Source organism: Pelodiscus sinensis, chromosome 1 (assembly GCF_049634645.1).
Source record: "Pelodiscus sinensis isolate JC-2024 chromosome 1, ASM4963464v1, whole genome shotgun sequence".
Classification (NCBI taxonomy): Eukaryota; Metazoa; Chordata; order Testudines; family Trionychidae; genus Pelodiscus; species Pelodiscus sinensis.
This window is the reverse complement of record NC_134711.1, coordinates 223,094,394-223,111,556: the sequence shown is the minus strand read 5'-3', so window position 1 is coordinate 223,111,556 and position 17,163 is coordinate 223,094,394. Positions and strand designations below refer to the sequence as shown.

Here is a 17,163-nt window from a genome sequence, read left to right as displayed (position 1 = left end):
GAAATGGCTCAAATTTAGCTAGAAGTTTAATGCAACAAAGGTAGTTTCCATTGGTAGGGCAGATGTACATTTCAGTGTCCCCATGAAAGGCTAGTCCTTATTCAGCAAGGAATCTTATTACAGCGATTATTCTCTGTAAGACTTCAGTGCACATAAGAAAATTCAACCCAATCAAGGATGGAAATGTTAAAGGGAACACTGCTTATTAATACACTGTTTGCTTTTCACAGTTGTGTTTCAGAAATTCTAGGCTGATACTAATCACTGATTCTGGCAGAAATGTATGGCCAGCATCAGTCAATGTACTGTTATTTCATAAATGACGTTGAACAATCTTGAGACACATTTTTGCCAAGTTGTCACCTCTGTGGTGCAATGCAATACTCTGGATTTTACAGTCATAACTGCGTCAACATCACTTTACTTTTCTCCCTATCCACCAATTAACTATCAGGTGAATGCTAAGTATAATTATAGTATACAACAAAATAGCTGTTCTTTTAGAATGAAGTACCATGAAATTCTCACATGGTGAGCCATTTTCAAGAGCGAAAATTAAAGTGAATGATATTAGGTGTATAGATAATAGGGCATTTCTCATTCATATATTTCTATATAGTCTAATTTAATGGCCTACACTTATGGGAGTAACTAGGGGGCCTATGAAAAGCTTAATCCAGCCCTGGTTCCAGGATGATTCAGAAAATCTTAGCAGCTTTCTTTGGAAATTTTGGAAAGGAGCAGTTAACTTAGTTGCCATTGGGTGTAGCTATTGTGTTGTTCTATTTAGAGCTGATCATAAAACTGCTGCGAAATTGTTTTTGCAGCAAAGCCAATGCAGAGGAAACTCTCTCAATAATGACTTTAAGTTCTATAGTATTTTCACAGGATGCCAGAAATCATGCAAAGAGATGAGAGAACGTTTGGAGACCCTGGATTATTTTTAAAAAAAACTGAAATATATGTTTAAACTTGTACGTTGGCATGTGTGAGGAATTGTGCCTTGTCTTTGTTTTGAATACATTTAGTTTTGAAATAATAACCTGGAGACATGGAAATATCATAGGGTATGTCTACACTACCCCGCTAGTTCGAACTAGCGGGGTAGTGTAGACATACCCATATTGAAGTCTGAAGAAACCTAGTGTGTGTGGATTATATATGTTCTACACATGCCTAGCAAAATTTGCCCCTCAGTTCCTGCATAAACAGTAATTTTGCATGGGGAATACAGGGAGATAGGAATCTCACTGATAAATGAGATATATTTATCAGTAGATGGATGGGATGCTCTGGAGCCTAAGCTTAGGATGCTTTCTAAACATGCTAGCACAGCAGGGCAGAAAGCAACTGCAGACCCCAAGACAAGACGTGGGGGGAGTTGTTCTATGCCCAGGAAGAAGTGAAACTGAGGAAGGGGCGGGGCCAAGGACAGTCAGCCCTTTGCACCTGCCAGCCTGTGGCATGCCCTCCAGCCCTCAGAGCTGCACCGAGCAGTGCTTCAGTGGCAATTCAAAAGGGCCCCCTCCCCCCCACTCCCCATGTCAGCCCCTATTCTAGGGGAAAAGAAATGGAATGAAGAGAAGGAGCTACCACACACAAAAGACACTCTGGAGGACAGGATTTGATTTCAAACCTACCCTGAAAAATTGGTGTGAAATCAAGATGAAATTAAATCAAGATGAAATTCAAAGCACTGCACTTAGGAAGGAAAAAAATCAAATACACTATTACAAAATGGGGTGTAGCTTGTGAAAAGGATTGGGGACTGCAATGGATCTCAAACTAAATATGTGACAATGTGATGCAGTCACTACAAAGGCAAATATCGCTTTGGGACTTATTGACTGGATTGTCATACGTAAGGTAATTATCCCATTCTACTTGGCCCTGGTGACATCTAAGCAGGGTGTGTTGTGTCCAATTCTGTGTGGCACATTATGAAAGCTTTTGACAAAGTGGAGAGAATTCAGGGAAGAGGAACAAAAATAAGTGGTTTAGAAAACCTGACGGCTGTGTCTACACTGGCATGAATTTCCGGAACTGCTTAAAACAGAATACTATTCCGTTTTAAGTTTTTCCAGAAAAGGAGTGTCTACATTGGCAGGCTGCTTTTCCGGAAAAGCCCTTTTTCTGGAAAAGCATCTGTGGCCAATGTAGACGCACTTTTCCGGAAAAGAGCCCCGATCGTCATTTTCGCGATCAGGGCTTTTTTCCGGAAAAGACTACTGGGCTGTCTACACTGGCCCATTTCCAGAACAGTGTTCCAGAATAAGGACTTATGCCCGAGCAGAAGCAGAATAGTTTTTCCAGAATAGCGGCTGATTTTGTACAGTAGAGCATCGTAGCTCTTCTGGAAATTCAAGGGCCAGTGTAGACAGCTCGCAGCTTATTCCGGAAAAGCGGCTGATTTTCTGGAATAAGTGGCACAGTGTAGACACAGCTGACATGAGGGAAGCTTAAAAAATGTGTGTGTAGTGTTAAGGAAAAGAAGATTTTGGGGTGGTAGATCTGATGAACCTTCAAATATGTGAAGGACTATTATAAAGAGGAGTGATCAATTGGTGTTAATGTCCAGTGAAGATAGATCAAGAAATAATGGGCTTAATTTACAGCAAGGGAGATTTAGGTTAGATATGAGGAAAACATTCTATCTGTAAAGGTAGGTAATTTCTGGAATGGGCTTCAGAGGGAGGTTGTGGAATGTCCATCACTGAAGGCTTTTAGGAGCAGGTTAGACAAATGCCTGCCCAGGATAGTCTAGGCAGAGAAGCTGGAACATCTTGTGTTGTGAGTGTGCTGAAAGCAATTATACAAAACCTTTAAATCCTGCATATGAGGAAAGCCATGAATTTGGTTGCATCAAGCTAAGGGACTGCTATTGCCCCCTCAAAACCAGAGATGGAAGTGGGCTGGTATGGGCTGGTACAGCATACTGGTAAGAAGTGGGCAAAGGTATGGGCCCGTACATAGCTGACATTGAAGCATTGCTGCAGCAGCACTTTAACATTGCTCTCCCCAATCAGGCCGCTAATGTGGGGGAGGAGTGGCCAAAGGGGCAGCGATGTTAAAGCATGGCTGTCGGACTCTTCCAGCAGGGCAGCCAACGGGGTGGGGAGAAGGGGCAAAATGGGCAGCTGCCTTGGGGTCTGGTGATTTAAAAGAGCGTGGTGGGCTTCTGAATGACTGAGCCCTCGACAGCGCTCGCTGTGCAACACTGAAAGGTTAGCTGGGGGAGGCTGGCCCCCCGTCCTGCCTCTTCCAGGGACTGGAGGTGGGCCCCTGTACTGGTAAGATTTCAAAATTATTTTCACTCCCTCCCAGAATCCATAGTTCCCAGCTTCCTTAGTCTAGGTATACTCGGTCCTGCCTCCGTCTGGGGAGATGGACTGGGTGACCTCAGAAGGTCCCTTTTAGCCCTACGTTTCTGATTCTATAACAATCCCAGTTCCTAAATGAAGTCAGTGGCTGCTGAAGTTCTTTAGTCCCTGTGAAAACCAAGCCACGTCTATTCAGGTGCCTAAATTTAGATTTAGGAGCTTAACTTAGACACCCAAGATTGCCTACTTCTTATGGTCAAAATCTGTGAATGTGTGTGCACATGTTCTTGCCTGCCCAGTAAGGCCTTGAGACACATACCTAAATTACCATATGATGACAAATGTTTAGAAAAAAAATCACTTCCACTATTCATCATCCTTCTTGCTCATTGGTCCTTGTCTAAACTCTAGGCTATGTGCTTATAAGGGGAGAGACCATTTCTCTTTAGTTGCACTGTGAAACAACAAGCACCATTTTAGATGCTTCCAAACTTGGATTCTTAGGGTAGTTCTAGACATAGGGCAAAGTGCATAATACAGATGCTGCACACCCTGCTAGCTGAGGTATATAAGTAGAGTACAGACACTCCAGAAACCTGTAGTATGTACTCTACATGGCTGTCAACCTGTCCCAAAAGTGCTTCCCTATCTCTATGTCCAGGGCTCGCCAAGCGGCGGTGAACCCTGTTTGCCAGCCGTGTGGTTCGGCACGCTGAGCATGCGCAGACCGTGCTGCACATGCACTTACTGCGCTGCGCAGCTGTGCCAGCTTGTAATCTACTCGCCATGGTTGAGTAGACTACACTAATTGTTGAGCCCTGTCTATCTCTATAAGGATATTTTTAATAGTGCTGTGTCCCTGCTGCGTCCTTCCTGTCAGAATCTTTCACTGCTGTCTGTAGCTACACACTGCAGCTACACAATGAACTCTACATGTTCTTGCATGTGTAGAGAAGGCCTTAAATAAACTGAATCTGACCTATGAGCCCCTAGGAGGTATTAGCTTATAGCTCCACACAGGCTATCTAGCTTGTGTATAAAGCTTGGAGAAGAGGTTTTTATGTGTGGATGGGTTCCGGGTTAGAAGAAACATAGAGCAAGAACCCAAGTGAGCTCTTCAGTGAGTGCAAAACTTCAGAAGGACATAATCAGGCTTGTTCTAGCCCAGCATTTCCAGAGGTATTTTGCCTGGGTCATGCACAGCACCTTTGTGGCTTTGTGCTGGGGTGGTGCCTATACTCCGTGCTGTAGACACACAGCTCTGAGGCAGTCTAGGATTCATTGACCTTAAGAACTGGAAGAACAAAAAGAAAAGCCACAGAGCAGCTTTGATGCATCAAACAGTGGAGGAAAGCTTATACGTCAAATACAGTGTTAAAGAAAATTAAGGGAGAGGAAAATAGATTACCTGTAGTTCATGAAACAATTGCATGATGTGAGAAAAGGGGCGAGGGAATAAAAAAATGTGGTAGTTGTTAAGACAAATTTTCCTAATTCCTAGATATCCACTACAAAGTGGTTTCTAAGCAACCAGATCATGTAGATAGCCTCAGGAGTATGAGGTAATATGAATTCTGAGACAAAGAGGAAGGAAAAGATTAAATACTGCTAGGGCCAGGTTGACAGATTACTGAGGCAATGGGATCTGTACGTGCAGCCTCTGCTCTAACTGTGCAATTGAAGAAAGGATAATTTGATTTGTACTGAGGATTTCTTCCCAGTGTAATCCATATTCTGAGGGGATGGAAAGGGGAGAGAGCAAACAGGAAAAGCAAGAACTTACAAGGTACAATTAATTCAGCTGTCTCCCATTACAACCAAATCAACAATGTAATTTCAGAATTTGTCAGTCATGGCCTTTCTGTGTCACCTCTTTGTATTCTAATGCTCTTCTCAAGCCTAACCAATGTCATCCTTTATGCCATCGTGGCTTAAATCTTTAGCTACATTCTCCTTGTAAGTTTCTGTTTGTTTTATGGCTACATTTCTATACTTAAAATAGAGCTGCGGGCATAACCTCTGTTTTGCAGCAGAGTGAGATCTACTGTTCTGCTGCTCTGTAACCAGTATTATCTGTAGTCTGCATCCTATTAAGTGCTCTGTTCTTATTCAGGCAAAAATTCAACCAAATGCAGGATTGAGCCATAAGGGAGAAAAATTATCATCCAAGATTTAAATAGCTGACTCACTATAGATATAACAATTATATAATTATTCAAATTTGATGGAAGATACTGAAAAATGTCCAGCATTATTTTTGACAGCAAACAAGATTACTGCCTTAGAGAATTACTATAATTCAGTACCAGTGGCTGTATTTGTAGTGTGCATAGCAGGCTCCCTATGGCTGTGACCCATTAGTATAAATATGTGTGCGATGAAATTCCTTGTACCGTCTTCATTAAAAAAAGTGTTTTAGGTTCTCTTAGTTTTGCATATTTTATTAAGTACATCCCTACCTAACAAGCTACATCTAGGGGTTAATGCAAACAGACTGGTTGTGACAAAATGTGCCCGCTGTGATAAAACGTGCCTGACCTTTATTTCACCCAGTCATCTTGTTGTATATGAGTTCTCTTTGTTTTTCTTTAAACTCACAGAGTCATTAGCAAATTTCACCAGTTTACTGTTTACATTTTCCTCAAATTAAGTAGGTATTAAGTAACATTGGTCCTAATCATAGACTAGTGGGTACTTTCCACAACGTTCTAAAGAGCAGATATTCACTGTACCTCTTTGTTTTCTGTTTTAGTCATTTTAAATCCATACTGGCACTTTAACTCTTTCTTGATTAGCAATAGTCTTTAATAGGTTTTTTTTTTTACGAAGAATCACATTAATATGGTTTAGAAATTGTTTCAGTAAAAAGGAAATGGTTTGACTTTTCATGTCAGAGAGACTTTTTGTTTTGGATTCAAATTCACATTGAAACAGTTGCAAACACATACACATCATCAATTTATGTTGAAACCCTCTTTAAATAAATTATCACTTGATCATCAAAATAGTTGATATGGGTTGATCAAAAACTTCAGTCAACACAAAAATGAAACTTGGACATTTTGTTTCTCCAAAAAAGTGAAACTGTTTCATTTCTGGTTCAACCTGAAAAAAAGTTTTCAAATGTTTAAGAGCTGAACCTGAACTGAATATTTAATCATTCTCATAGCCCTCATGTCTAACACAGTTATTCTTCACTTTGGAAATTACAAGAGATAGAAAGACCTAGGGAAAACCTATAAAAATCCCTATCTAGTGTTTTATGAACACTTACAAAGAAAATAATTGCTTTGCTCAATGTTAATCAGAAATCTTTGCTTTCATAAAGACAATGTTAGCAGAATATAATATTAGTACTGATCAGAAATTGGGAAAATGAGTTTGAAAAAGTTTGAGGTTGTTTCCAGTTTGCAGGGTTTTAAAATGGACCCACTTTTTCTTCTCCAGGCCACATTTCATTATCTTTAGTGAATTTTTCCTCACAATTGTCTCTTTTCCTTTGCATCATTTTGATCCCTATCTAGGAGCTTTTTTATATAATTACTTGAGCTTCCTTGGACAGCTCTTAAAGTTCTCATTTGGTCCTTCTCACAGATAACGGAGCCATTATTGGCATCACTACCTGGGATGGGTGGGTTTTATGATCATGTGTATGTATTTGAAACTGTTTCACTGTGGATTTGAACCAGTTAGCATTTATTTGAGTTACTAAATACACAGGCATTATTGTTTTTCAGTGACATTATTCATAATAAATATAACATAGGCCAATTCTAATAAATGCATTCTTAAAATTTTCCACAGAAGGAAATGAACAAATGTAATACAATATTTTATATACTTGGCATTTAGAAAGAATGAATACTAGATAGAATGAACCTTATATTCCCTCTTCCCCCTGTCACAATGGCCCCAAATTCAGCAAAGCAGATCAGTGCATGATGAAATTCATTTTTATTCAGCAAAACACTTAAGCACAAGTTTACATCCCATTGATTTAATAACACTATGGAAGCTATTCTTTGTTTTAGGTGTGCTTCAGTTCAGTTTAGGGACAATCACCACTCAGCTTCAAAGTTTGGGTTCTTATGTAAAATTTATCTTGAACCACTTTGATCTGAGGAAACTCTTGTTTAGTGCTGGAAATTTGCTGATGCCAGTACCGCTAGAAATATTTCTTGCATGCACACTCACACTCGCACACACATCCTAATCCTGTCTGGTAGGTCTAATTCCCTATAAAAGAAGATGACTATCTAGTGGGTAATGAGCCTGTGCACAGCTAAAGAAAACTAATCTCCAGTGCAGTTGTCAAAATTGTCTATAGGGTAGTTCATATGGATGATCACATACTGAATTCTCTTAACTTCGAGGATTCTCATTGACTTCTATAAGTACAGGCAGTCCCCGGGTTACATACAAGATAGGGACTGTAGGTTTGTTCTTAAGTTGAATCTGTATGTAAGTCGGAACTGGCATCCAGATTCAGCCGCTGCTGAAACTGACCAGCGGCTGACTACAGGAAGCCCGAGGCAGAGTTGCTCTGCCCCGGGCTTCCTGGAATCAGCCGCTGATCAGTTTCAACAGGCTGAATCTGGACGCCAGTTCTTTCATACAGATTCAACTTAAGAACCCCAGGCGTCCCCAAGTCAGCTGCTGCTGAAACTGATCAGCGGCTGATTCCAGGAAGCCCGGGGCAGAGCAACTCTTCCTTGGGCTTCCTGTAGTCAGCGCTGGTCAGTTTCAGCAGCGGCTGACTTGGAGACGCCTGGGGCAGAGCAGCTTGGGTGCTGCTGGGTTGCTCCAGTAGCGCCGCTCCTCGGCGCTACTGGACCAACCCAGCAGCACCCAAGCTGCTGTGCCCCAGGCGTCCTGGTTCAGCTGCTGCTGAAACTGATCAGCAGCGGCTGAATCAGGACTCCTGGGGAAGAGCAGCTGGGGTGCTGCAGGGTTGGTCCAGTAGCGCCAAGGAGCGGTGCTGCGGGACCAACTGGCAGCGCCCCACCTGCTCTACCACAGGCCCCGGGCTTTGCTCCACGTCTCCCTGGTCTGCTGGGGGGGGCACTAGCTGCGTCTCCCCCCAGCAGACCAGGGAGACGCGGAGCAAAGCGGCAGAGGACCCGGGACCGCGGCGCTTCCAGATCAGCGCCGTGGTCCGGCCTGGGTCCTCCGCGGCTTTGCTCAGCGTCTCCCTGGTCTGCTGGCTCCCCCAGCAGACCAGGGAGACGGGGAGCAGCTTTTCTCTCCCCGGAGGAGGCGGGCGGCGGGACCAGGCGTCCCGCCGCTCCAGTCCTCCGGGGCAAGAAAATCCATAAGTCGGATCCGCGTAACTCAGGGACTGCCTGTAGTATATAATTGAAGCCATGTCAGTGTGAGCAGCTCTGAGGTTTTCTAATGGCTCTTGACAGGTGGAATCAGCAGAGAAAAAAACCAAGTAAATCACTTTTACAATGAGGCACAGCTTATATCACTTTGAGTTTATTTACTCATAGGTCTTCTTGCCAATCCCCCTAGAAATACTTCCGCATCTGAGAACACATAAATCATTTCCTTCTATGATATATCTGTGGTGTGTATCTTAATGAGGAGTTAATTAACAGGGATGTCTTGTGAGCCTCTAATGCATCTCTGACAACTTCTCTGGAGCTAAGTAAAAGTTGATATTTAAGAGAATCTCTCAAGTAAATGGGAGACTATTAATTGAGGTTTTAGATAGTTTAACCATTAATGAAGTATTTCAGTCATTGCTTCCACTTCCTAGTAAGTTTCCTCATCTTTAGAAAAACAAAGCACAACCCCCTTTAGTGTATACAGCTCCAATTGTGCTGGTCCAAAGTCTTATCTGGATTCTGTGAGTGATGTACTGAAATCCTTCTCTAAAATACTGTATGTGGAGATGTGGAAGAACTGTATACAGTATATATTGCATTTATATTTCAGAAGGCAGACTCTTGGTTTAATAGAATCCTTTGGTAGAATATCCTGAAACAATGAATTCTGAATGCTTAAAACTAAGATAGCAAAAAGATTTAGCTTTGCAATAAAGAAAGCCAATAGAGACTTGATTCTCTTCTCTGTATGCTAGTTTTATGCCCATTTAACTGTATTTTCATTCAGTTATACCGACATATGACTGGTGGAGTAAAGAATTAGGGCCCTATGATCTTTGCAAGGGTTTTTGCATTATATGTGCAATGGTAAGAACTAAATAAAAGCTAGATAGTTCTTATTCTAAGCTAGAGAAATTTCCTCTTTGTCTAAGGATGAATTTTTAATCAGGCAATTTGGATACGAAAAGTGCTACCGAGGACAATTTTATTAGGCAAGAATTTCTTATATTCTTTAAGTATGTTGAGTAGAGTGTGTGTGTGTGTGTGTGTATATATGTGTGTGTGTGTCACACGCACATTTAACATTTTGATCAGTTCAAGAGCCTTAGTGGAACTCAGTGACATTCCTGTCAGTTTCATTTTGATATTGATAACTTTTTCTTCTGTACCTTCTTCCCCGAGCATAGAATTGGGTGTTGAGGGGCGTACATGCTATTCAACCCTCACCCCTGAAATTAATAATATTTTTTTTGCAAACTTAATGGGCTATTTTACTTGAGAAGTTTTACTGTCTATTTTGCAAGCATAACCATGATTCATTTCCCAGTGAAAACAGAGAAACATTTTTAGAAGCTACAGGCTTATCCCTAGGGTGTTTTTTACTTCAAGATAAGAGTTTTGAATGAGTAACTAAGATACAATTTAGATCTTTAAGCTTAGAAAAGCTCAAGGACATGTATGCAGTTAGTGAACCAATTCTAGACAAACAAGAATTAATGACTGCTTTGTAATTAAGTATGTCTCTAATAGAAAATAAAAAGGCCAAAACAGGTGAAATATTTGAAAATTGTAGCTAATTTTGAAAATAATTTTATGTTAATGCTAATCTTTACATTAAAATGTGTATGGTAGTTCTTCAACTTTATTCTTTTTCCTGATTTTTTTCCGTTTTTCTTTTTTGTCACTAAAAATGGTGGTAGTGGAGAAAGAATCTGTTATTTTTACCCTTTTATCTTTTGTTGAAAAAAATGAAAACTTTGGGGAAAAGACTTTTTGGAACGACCTGATTTTTTCAATTTTCATATGAAAACAATCATCTGACCTTAGAAACAATAAAGATTTAGCTATTTAAATACCAAGGATATGATCTAATCTAAATTTGTCTTAAGAAAAAAAGTTTCTTAAAGGTTGTAGGACACATATTTTTAGACCTATGGGTTTGAGGGAAAAATAAAGGATTAAAGTCTTTATTCCTGTGTCATTATTTTGTTAAAACATATAATATGTTATTTGGATTTTATGTTAAGCCCAGGAAAGGTAGAAGAGATCACAAATTTATAATCTTGAATTCCAAAAAGGCAAACACTGTGTGTTCTGTTCTGTTTTGTTTTGCTTTGTTTGTTTGTGTTTATTTTGTTTTAAAGGGAAGGGAATAACACATTTCATAATCTGAGTCATGGAAAGGCAAAGTGGAATGTGAGGTACATTGACATAAATCAAAAAAGACAAAATACACAGAAAGCTAAGTCAATTGGGAGGGAATGGCTGACCACTTTGAAACAGAGGAAAGAAAGGCGCACCGAGGCACTGGGGCACTGGGGCACCTTGCAGGAGGCATAAGGGATCTGCTGAAAAAGACTTTCTTTCTCGACAGATCCCCCTCTAGACTGCTGCTTTTTGGCCGACAAAGTCCTGAGTCGGCAAAAACAGCGGCCATTTGTTATGCAAATTAAGCATGGGATATTTAAATTCCTGCTTCATTTGTAATGTCGACCTGCCTAGACTGCATCCCTTTGCTGACAGAGGGATGCAGTCTAGACATACCCTCAGAGATGAGAAATGTAGAATTGGTAAATGGGAACAGAAACAAGATGGCAATAATTAATGATACCCCTTGGCTCTATAGGGTCACCCTAAACCGAGGTCCTGGTTTTAAAGGATCGGTCCTGTATTTAAGCCCTCCTGCAAGTGTCCTGGCTTTTTCTTTAAAAAGAAATCCAAAAGACTAGAGAAAGATGGGACCTATACATATCTGCTTTGGCAAAAACTTATAAGACGCTTCATCCATGTACAGTAAGGAAAGAAAAAAAGTTACTTCTGGTCATGTTTAAAAGTCTCAGATGGGGAGCCGTGTTAGTCTTTAACTTCAAAAAAAGGGTAGTCCTGTAGCACCTCAGAGACTAGTATCATGAAAGTTTGTGGGCAAAATCCATTTTCTCAGATAAGAGTGGAGAAAAAAGGGATACCCTTCCAATTTATAACAGAAAAGGAAGGGAGAAGGGGAGAAAAAATGCCTGTCAATTGTAATGCCAGTGCTAATGAAGTTGAGTGGTCTGGAAGTGTCCCACGCTTAGCTTTTGATATCATTTGGATGTTGAATATAATGGCCCATCCAGTTCATGTCTTTGTTCAGGCCATGAGAGATCGTGTCAATTTGCATATGAAGGCCAGTTCCATAGTTTCTCTCTGTAGTTGGTCTTTTAAATTCTTTGTAGAAGAATCACTACTTTAAAATCCATTAATGAGTGCCCAGGTAGGTTAAAATGTTCCCCTACAGGTTTATGTGTGTTACCATTTCTGATATCTGACTTGTGTCCATTTAACCTTTGTTGCCGACACTGTCCTTTTTGGCCAATATACATGACAGAAGGGAAGTGCTGGCACTTGATGGCATAGATCACATTAGAGAATATGCAGTTGTATGAGCCTCTGATGTTGTGGTTTTGCACCCATTATTTCAAAAGAGATTCTAATTTTCCTGTAACACTTGTTCCACTTGTTCCACAACTTTGAGAAACACTGTAGTAGAGCAATTTCCAAAGAATAATCTGGATAAAGGATATAGCTTTTATAAAACAGTAAGTAATAATGTGTATTAGGACCATGAAGTGGGGGAAGATAAGGTTCATTACCTAAGCTGTAACCAGGAAGACAGACGAAGGATGGTTTGAGGGATAAGAAATACTTTAAGCTTGTTCTTATTTTAATTCCGTCAGCCTGTTTCTACTTACAATAGCCCAGTGCTTTGCCTATCATGTCTATTGCTTAACACCAATTTAGACCTGTAGAAACATTCACATTTCATGCATATTGTTTGCAGTGTTGTGATAACCATGTTGGTCTCAGGCTATTACAGTAACAAGATGGGGGGAGGGAATATATTTTATTAGAACAGCTTCTGTTGGTGGAAAGGGCACATTTTTGAACTTCAGAGTTTTCTTTAGGTCACGAGAAGGTAACTAGGGTGTCATAACTAAATGCAGATTGGGCTAAATCATTAGTCTTAACATACTCTATATTTATGGATCTGTCCCAGCATTAATTGTGATGCTCTTATTTGACACAGCTACATACAAATCTCTCTCATTTGGGGAATGCCACACTTCTCTAGCTTTTTGAAAAATTTGTGTCATAAGTGTTTTAACTGAGTATCATATCCAGCTATTGCCATATTTTATGTAGGATGACAAATGTATCATTGCCTTCATGTAATATTAACCTTTATGTAATGTTAATGAAAACAAGCCCATTATCCTCAGCTGAAATTTCTGCTGTCCCACACAACATTTACAACAACCTCTTTTGAGATCAAGATCAGTGTGTGTGTGTGTATTAAAAAATTTCAGATGCCTGAAATCCATCACACCACTTACTCAAAAGACAGGGCTAGATTCTCTGCTGCTTCTGCCCTCCACTGGGTATATAGTAGAGGGGGGAGCCTTTCAGGGAGCCAACTACAGCTCCTGATTGGCTGTCCAACTCTGGCCCCAAGCACAAGTATAGAGCAGATGATCATGCATGAATTGGCAATGGCCCTTAATGGGCCATCTGCTCCTTGAGGATTGCTGGAATGCAATGTAACCTGACCACTGCTCCTGTGTTCCTTTCCAGTGCTTGTTCTGGGAGCAGTGGGCAGAAGAAATAAGAGTCAGTTCTGCTGGCGATACACCTGCAGAGACGCCCTTCTGTGCTGAGTAAATCCTAATAGGGCACATAAACCACCTGTGCATTCTTTACACTGCTTGTAATATTATGGCCTTGTCTACTCTCAGAAACTATTTCAAAATAACAAAATTCAACTTAATAACTCCCAAAATAACAAAATTGAAATACCGTGTCTCCGCTATGGGGGACCCTAAAAATTAGTCCGAGGCAGGCTCCATTACTGTGGACTCACTACCTCAACTTAGAGCCCCAGGAAGCACTGGGGAGTAATTACTTCAAATTACTCTGGGGAGTAGCTATTTTAAAATAGCAGCCGCAGCACGTCCACACTAATGCTATTTTGAAATAACTATTTTGAAATAAGCACTATTCCCCGAGGAAAGCAGGAATATAGATTTTTAAATAACCCGCCTGTTATTTCAAAATAACGGGTTTAGTAGTGTGAGCATTCCATCTATTATTTCAAAATAGTGTGGACCAGGACTTATTGTGGACACACGACCTCCACTTAGAGCCCCTGGAAGCACTGGGGAGTAATTAGTTCGAATTACTTTGGGGAGTAGATATTTCGAAATAGCGGCACCAGAGCATCCTCACTACTGCTATTTCTAAATAATTGTTTTGGAGTTAGTGTTATTCCCCAGTGAAAGCAGAAATACAGATTTTTAAATAATGAGTCCATTATTTTGAAATAACAAGCTTGGCAGTGTGGACGCTCTTCTTGTAAATTTGACTTAAGGCGGGTTATTTCGAAATAACTCCCTAGTGTAGACCAGGGCTAAGGGCACTAAGGCTACATTTACATTGCAATGTAGCTCAAAATAAGATATGCAATTTGAGCTATACAAATTGTGTATCTTATTTCGATCTTATTTCTAAATAACTCGCTGTCCCTTACTCCTTGTGAGATTTACAGGGATGTCAGAATAGTGAGTCTAAAATAACGGGCTTGCTGTTAAGATGCGGGATAACTATTTTGGGATACTCCAGTATTCTGAAATAGCATTGCAGTGTAGACATAGCCTAAAAGGGCAATGGAACATAGTGTTCAGTCCTTTTCTTTTTTCTTAGCTCATGATGAACCAACACTATCAAATTGAAGATACCTTTCATTTTTCTCAGAGCATTTTATTGCTTGTTGGTATGAGGCTGAGGATGCCATTTCAAAAATCTAATAATTTATTCCTGAAGCAGGTTTCAGGTCGCATTCCTCACTACCACCTCTTTCAAATAGCTTTACACCTATTCCTTTTTTAATTAAAGGCTTCAGCACGTCTCATATTGTGTTTCAGCCAATGTGAATATTTAAAATCACGCAGAGGTTAACTTTTGAATATTTAAAATCACGCAGAGGTTAACTTTTATTTATTTATTTATTTGCTTCTCTTCACTATTAAATTATCCAGTTGTGACACATGTGGGATGAAATACACGTCTATAAGAGAAGAACAGGGTGCTCCTTTATGGCTGCAGTTTTAAATCTTGAACAATAAGGGTGTGTATAGACTGTAGGGCTTAACTCAAAATAAGCTATGCAAATTGAGCTACATCAGTAGCTTATTTCAAAATTGGGAGCATCTACAGAGCACTTATTTCAAAATACAGAACTCCTCCTCCAACTTCCCTTAGGGTATGTCTACACTACCACCCTAGTTCGAACTAGGGTGGTTAATGTAAGCAACCGAAGTTGCAGAATTCCACCTCGTTCCACGGTAGAGGAAGCCTAATCCGAACTACCTACTCCGTGTCGCGTGTAGCTGCGGGCACGGAGTCCGAACTAGCAGGGATTTAAAAATGGCTACGCCCGGCAAGATGCAAATGAAGCCCGGGAAATTCAAATCCTGGGCTTCATTTGCAACTTCGGTTGCCTACATTAATCACCCTAGTTCAAACTAGGGTTGTAGTGTAGACATACCCTTACTCCTTGTACAATGAGAGTTACCGGATTTGGAATAAGAAGTCCTCCAGTTTGACAGTGTTTTGTCACTATTTTGAAATAGTTGCCTGCTGTGTAGACGCAAACTAAGTTATTTCAGAATAGCACTTGGTATTTTGAAATAGTGTTGCAGTGTAGATTTAAAAGAGAACTAGATAAATTCATGGAGGTTAAGTCCGTTAATGACTATTAGCCAGGATGGGTACGGAATGGTGTCTCTAGCATCTGTTTGTCAGAGAGTGGAGATGGATGGTAGGAGAGATCGCTTGATCATTACCTGTTTCGTTCACTCCCTCTGGGGCACCTGGCATTGGCCACTGTTGGCAGACAGAATAGTAGGCTGGATGGACCTTTGGTCTGACCCAGTACATCCATTCTTATGTTCTTATGTACCCTAAGTTGTTACAAATGGAAGAAATAAGTGTGAGCAGAAATTGACACCAATGCTCTCTGTAGAGAACTGCCTAAAACTTCACCAAGTCAGACCGCCAGATCATTGAGTTAAAACAGCCTGCTGGGTAAATTGCATCCAGCTGTCATTCTTTCCTGAAACAACTATACAACACAAGAATGTCCTAAACATTTTCATTCAGTTCCTCCAGCGCAATAGGACAGTTTTTGTCCAAGTTTCCAGTGCAAAGCTCTTTGAATCTAGCCATGTAGGGTACACAGCAGGTGATGGAAACTCCTGTGCTTTGGCATTCCCTACTGTTGTTATAGCTCCATTAGGCTACTGCAAGCCAGTGTATGTTAGAGCAGTATAAAAGTTGATCTGACTTGTGCCTGGGGAATAATCCTTTGCAACTTACCCCTTGAACTGAGAGTCTACATGGATGGCTTAAAGCCACCTTTGCATTTCCCTGATTTCTAAGGAGAGCATCTCAGTGGAACCCTAAGGACATGTCTACACAATAGGGTAAAATCTGAATTAAGCTATGCAACTTCAGCTATGTCAATTGCATAGCTGAAGTCGAAATAGCTTAATTTGGCTTTTGGCGCTGTCTGCACAGCAGGAAGTCGAAGGAAGAACACTCTTCCTTCAACTTCCCTTACTTCTCATAAAACAAGGGTTACAGGAGTGGGAGTAAGATGTTCTCCAGCTCAACATTATTTCAAAATAATGGCTTGTAGTGTAGACTCGCTCTTTGTTATTTCAGATTAACATCAGTTATTCCGAAATAACGCTGTTGTGCAGGCATAGCCTAGGATGTGACCCAGTATTTTGTTCATTTTGAATGATCATAGATTAGATTAATAGCCCCGGTCATTACAGTATGTGGACACTGAACAAGGACTACAGAAAAAAGTCAAGATCTTCCTAGAAGGACAATTTATTGGCCTTCCTTTTTGCTTACCTTGAATTATACATATATAATGTAACTGAATGCTATTTTATGTAAGAGCACTTAAAAGTATATAAACTTTCATGTTCCCTGGTGTAAACCAACCACCAACTCCCCAGTAATCAATTATTCCAAAGTGCTCTATTACAGGGGGTTTATGTAACTCTTAGCGTCTGGTGCTAGCTGCTATTGGAGCTAAGATATCAAAGAGGATTTACCCTAAGTCTAAGATAGACTGGCAATCCCTTTCGTATTACTGCCAACATTTTCTTTCACTCCTGCTGTGGACTGCTTTGGCAAAGACATAAATCTTGAAGCTTGACCTCAAAATGAAGAGTAGTAACGGACTCTGTCATGTTGTTCAGAAAGCTCTGCCTTTGGTTCCCTTGAGCTAATCAATGGGCTATGTTAGCTGTTGTATGGTAGATGGTCAGAATTGCTGTGCTGGAAAGAGAGGCTGTCCCTCAGGTGCATATTCAGTAACAGGTTTGTTTGATAAGTGCCAGAACCTTAATTCTGGTAGTGAATGGGGGGCTTCTGCAGGTACTAGCATACCATTGTAATACTCT

At 40.5% G+C, this 17,163-nt stretch overlaps 1 long non-coding RNA gene across 1 annotated transcript in view; it reads left to right on the top strand.

The window, feature by feature from the left end:
- Nucleotides 1-4,964: 4,964 nt before the first annotated feature.
- Nucleotides 4,965-17,163, top strand: part of LOC142823995 (uncharacterized) — a 117,482-nt gene continuing 105,283 nt past the window's right edge. The window contains exon 1 of the long non-coding RNA XR_012899052.1: nucleotides 4,965-5,106. This is a non-coding gene — a long non-coding RNA (uncharacterized LOC142823995). The remainder of the gene's footprint in view (nucleotides 5,107-17,163) is intronic.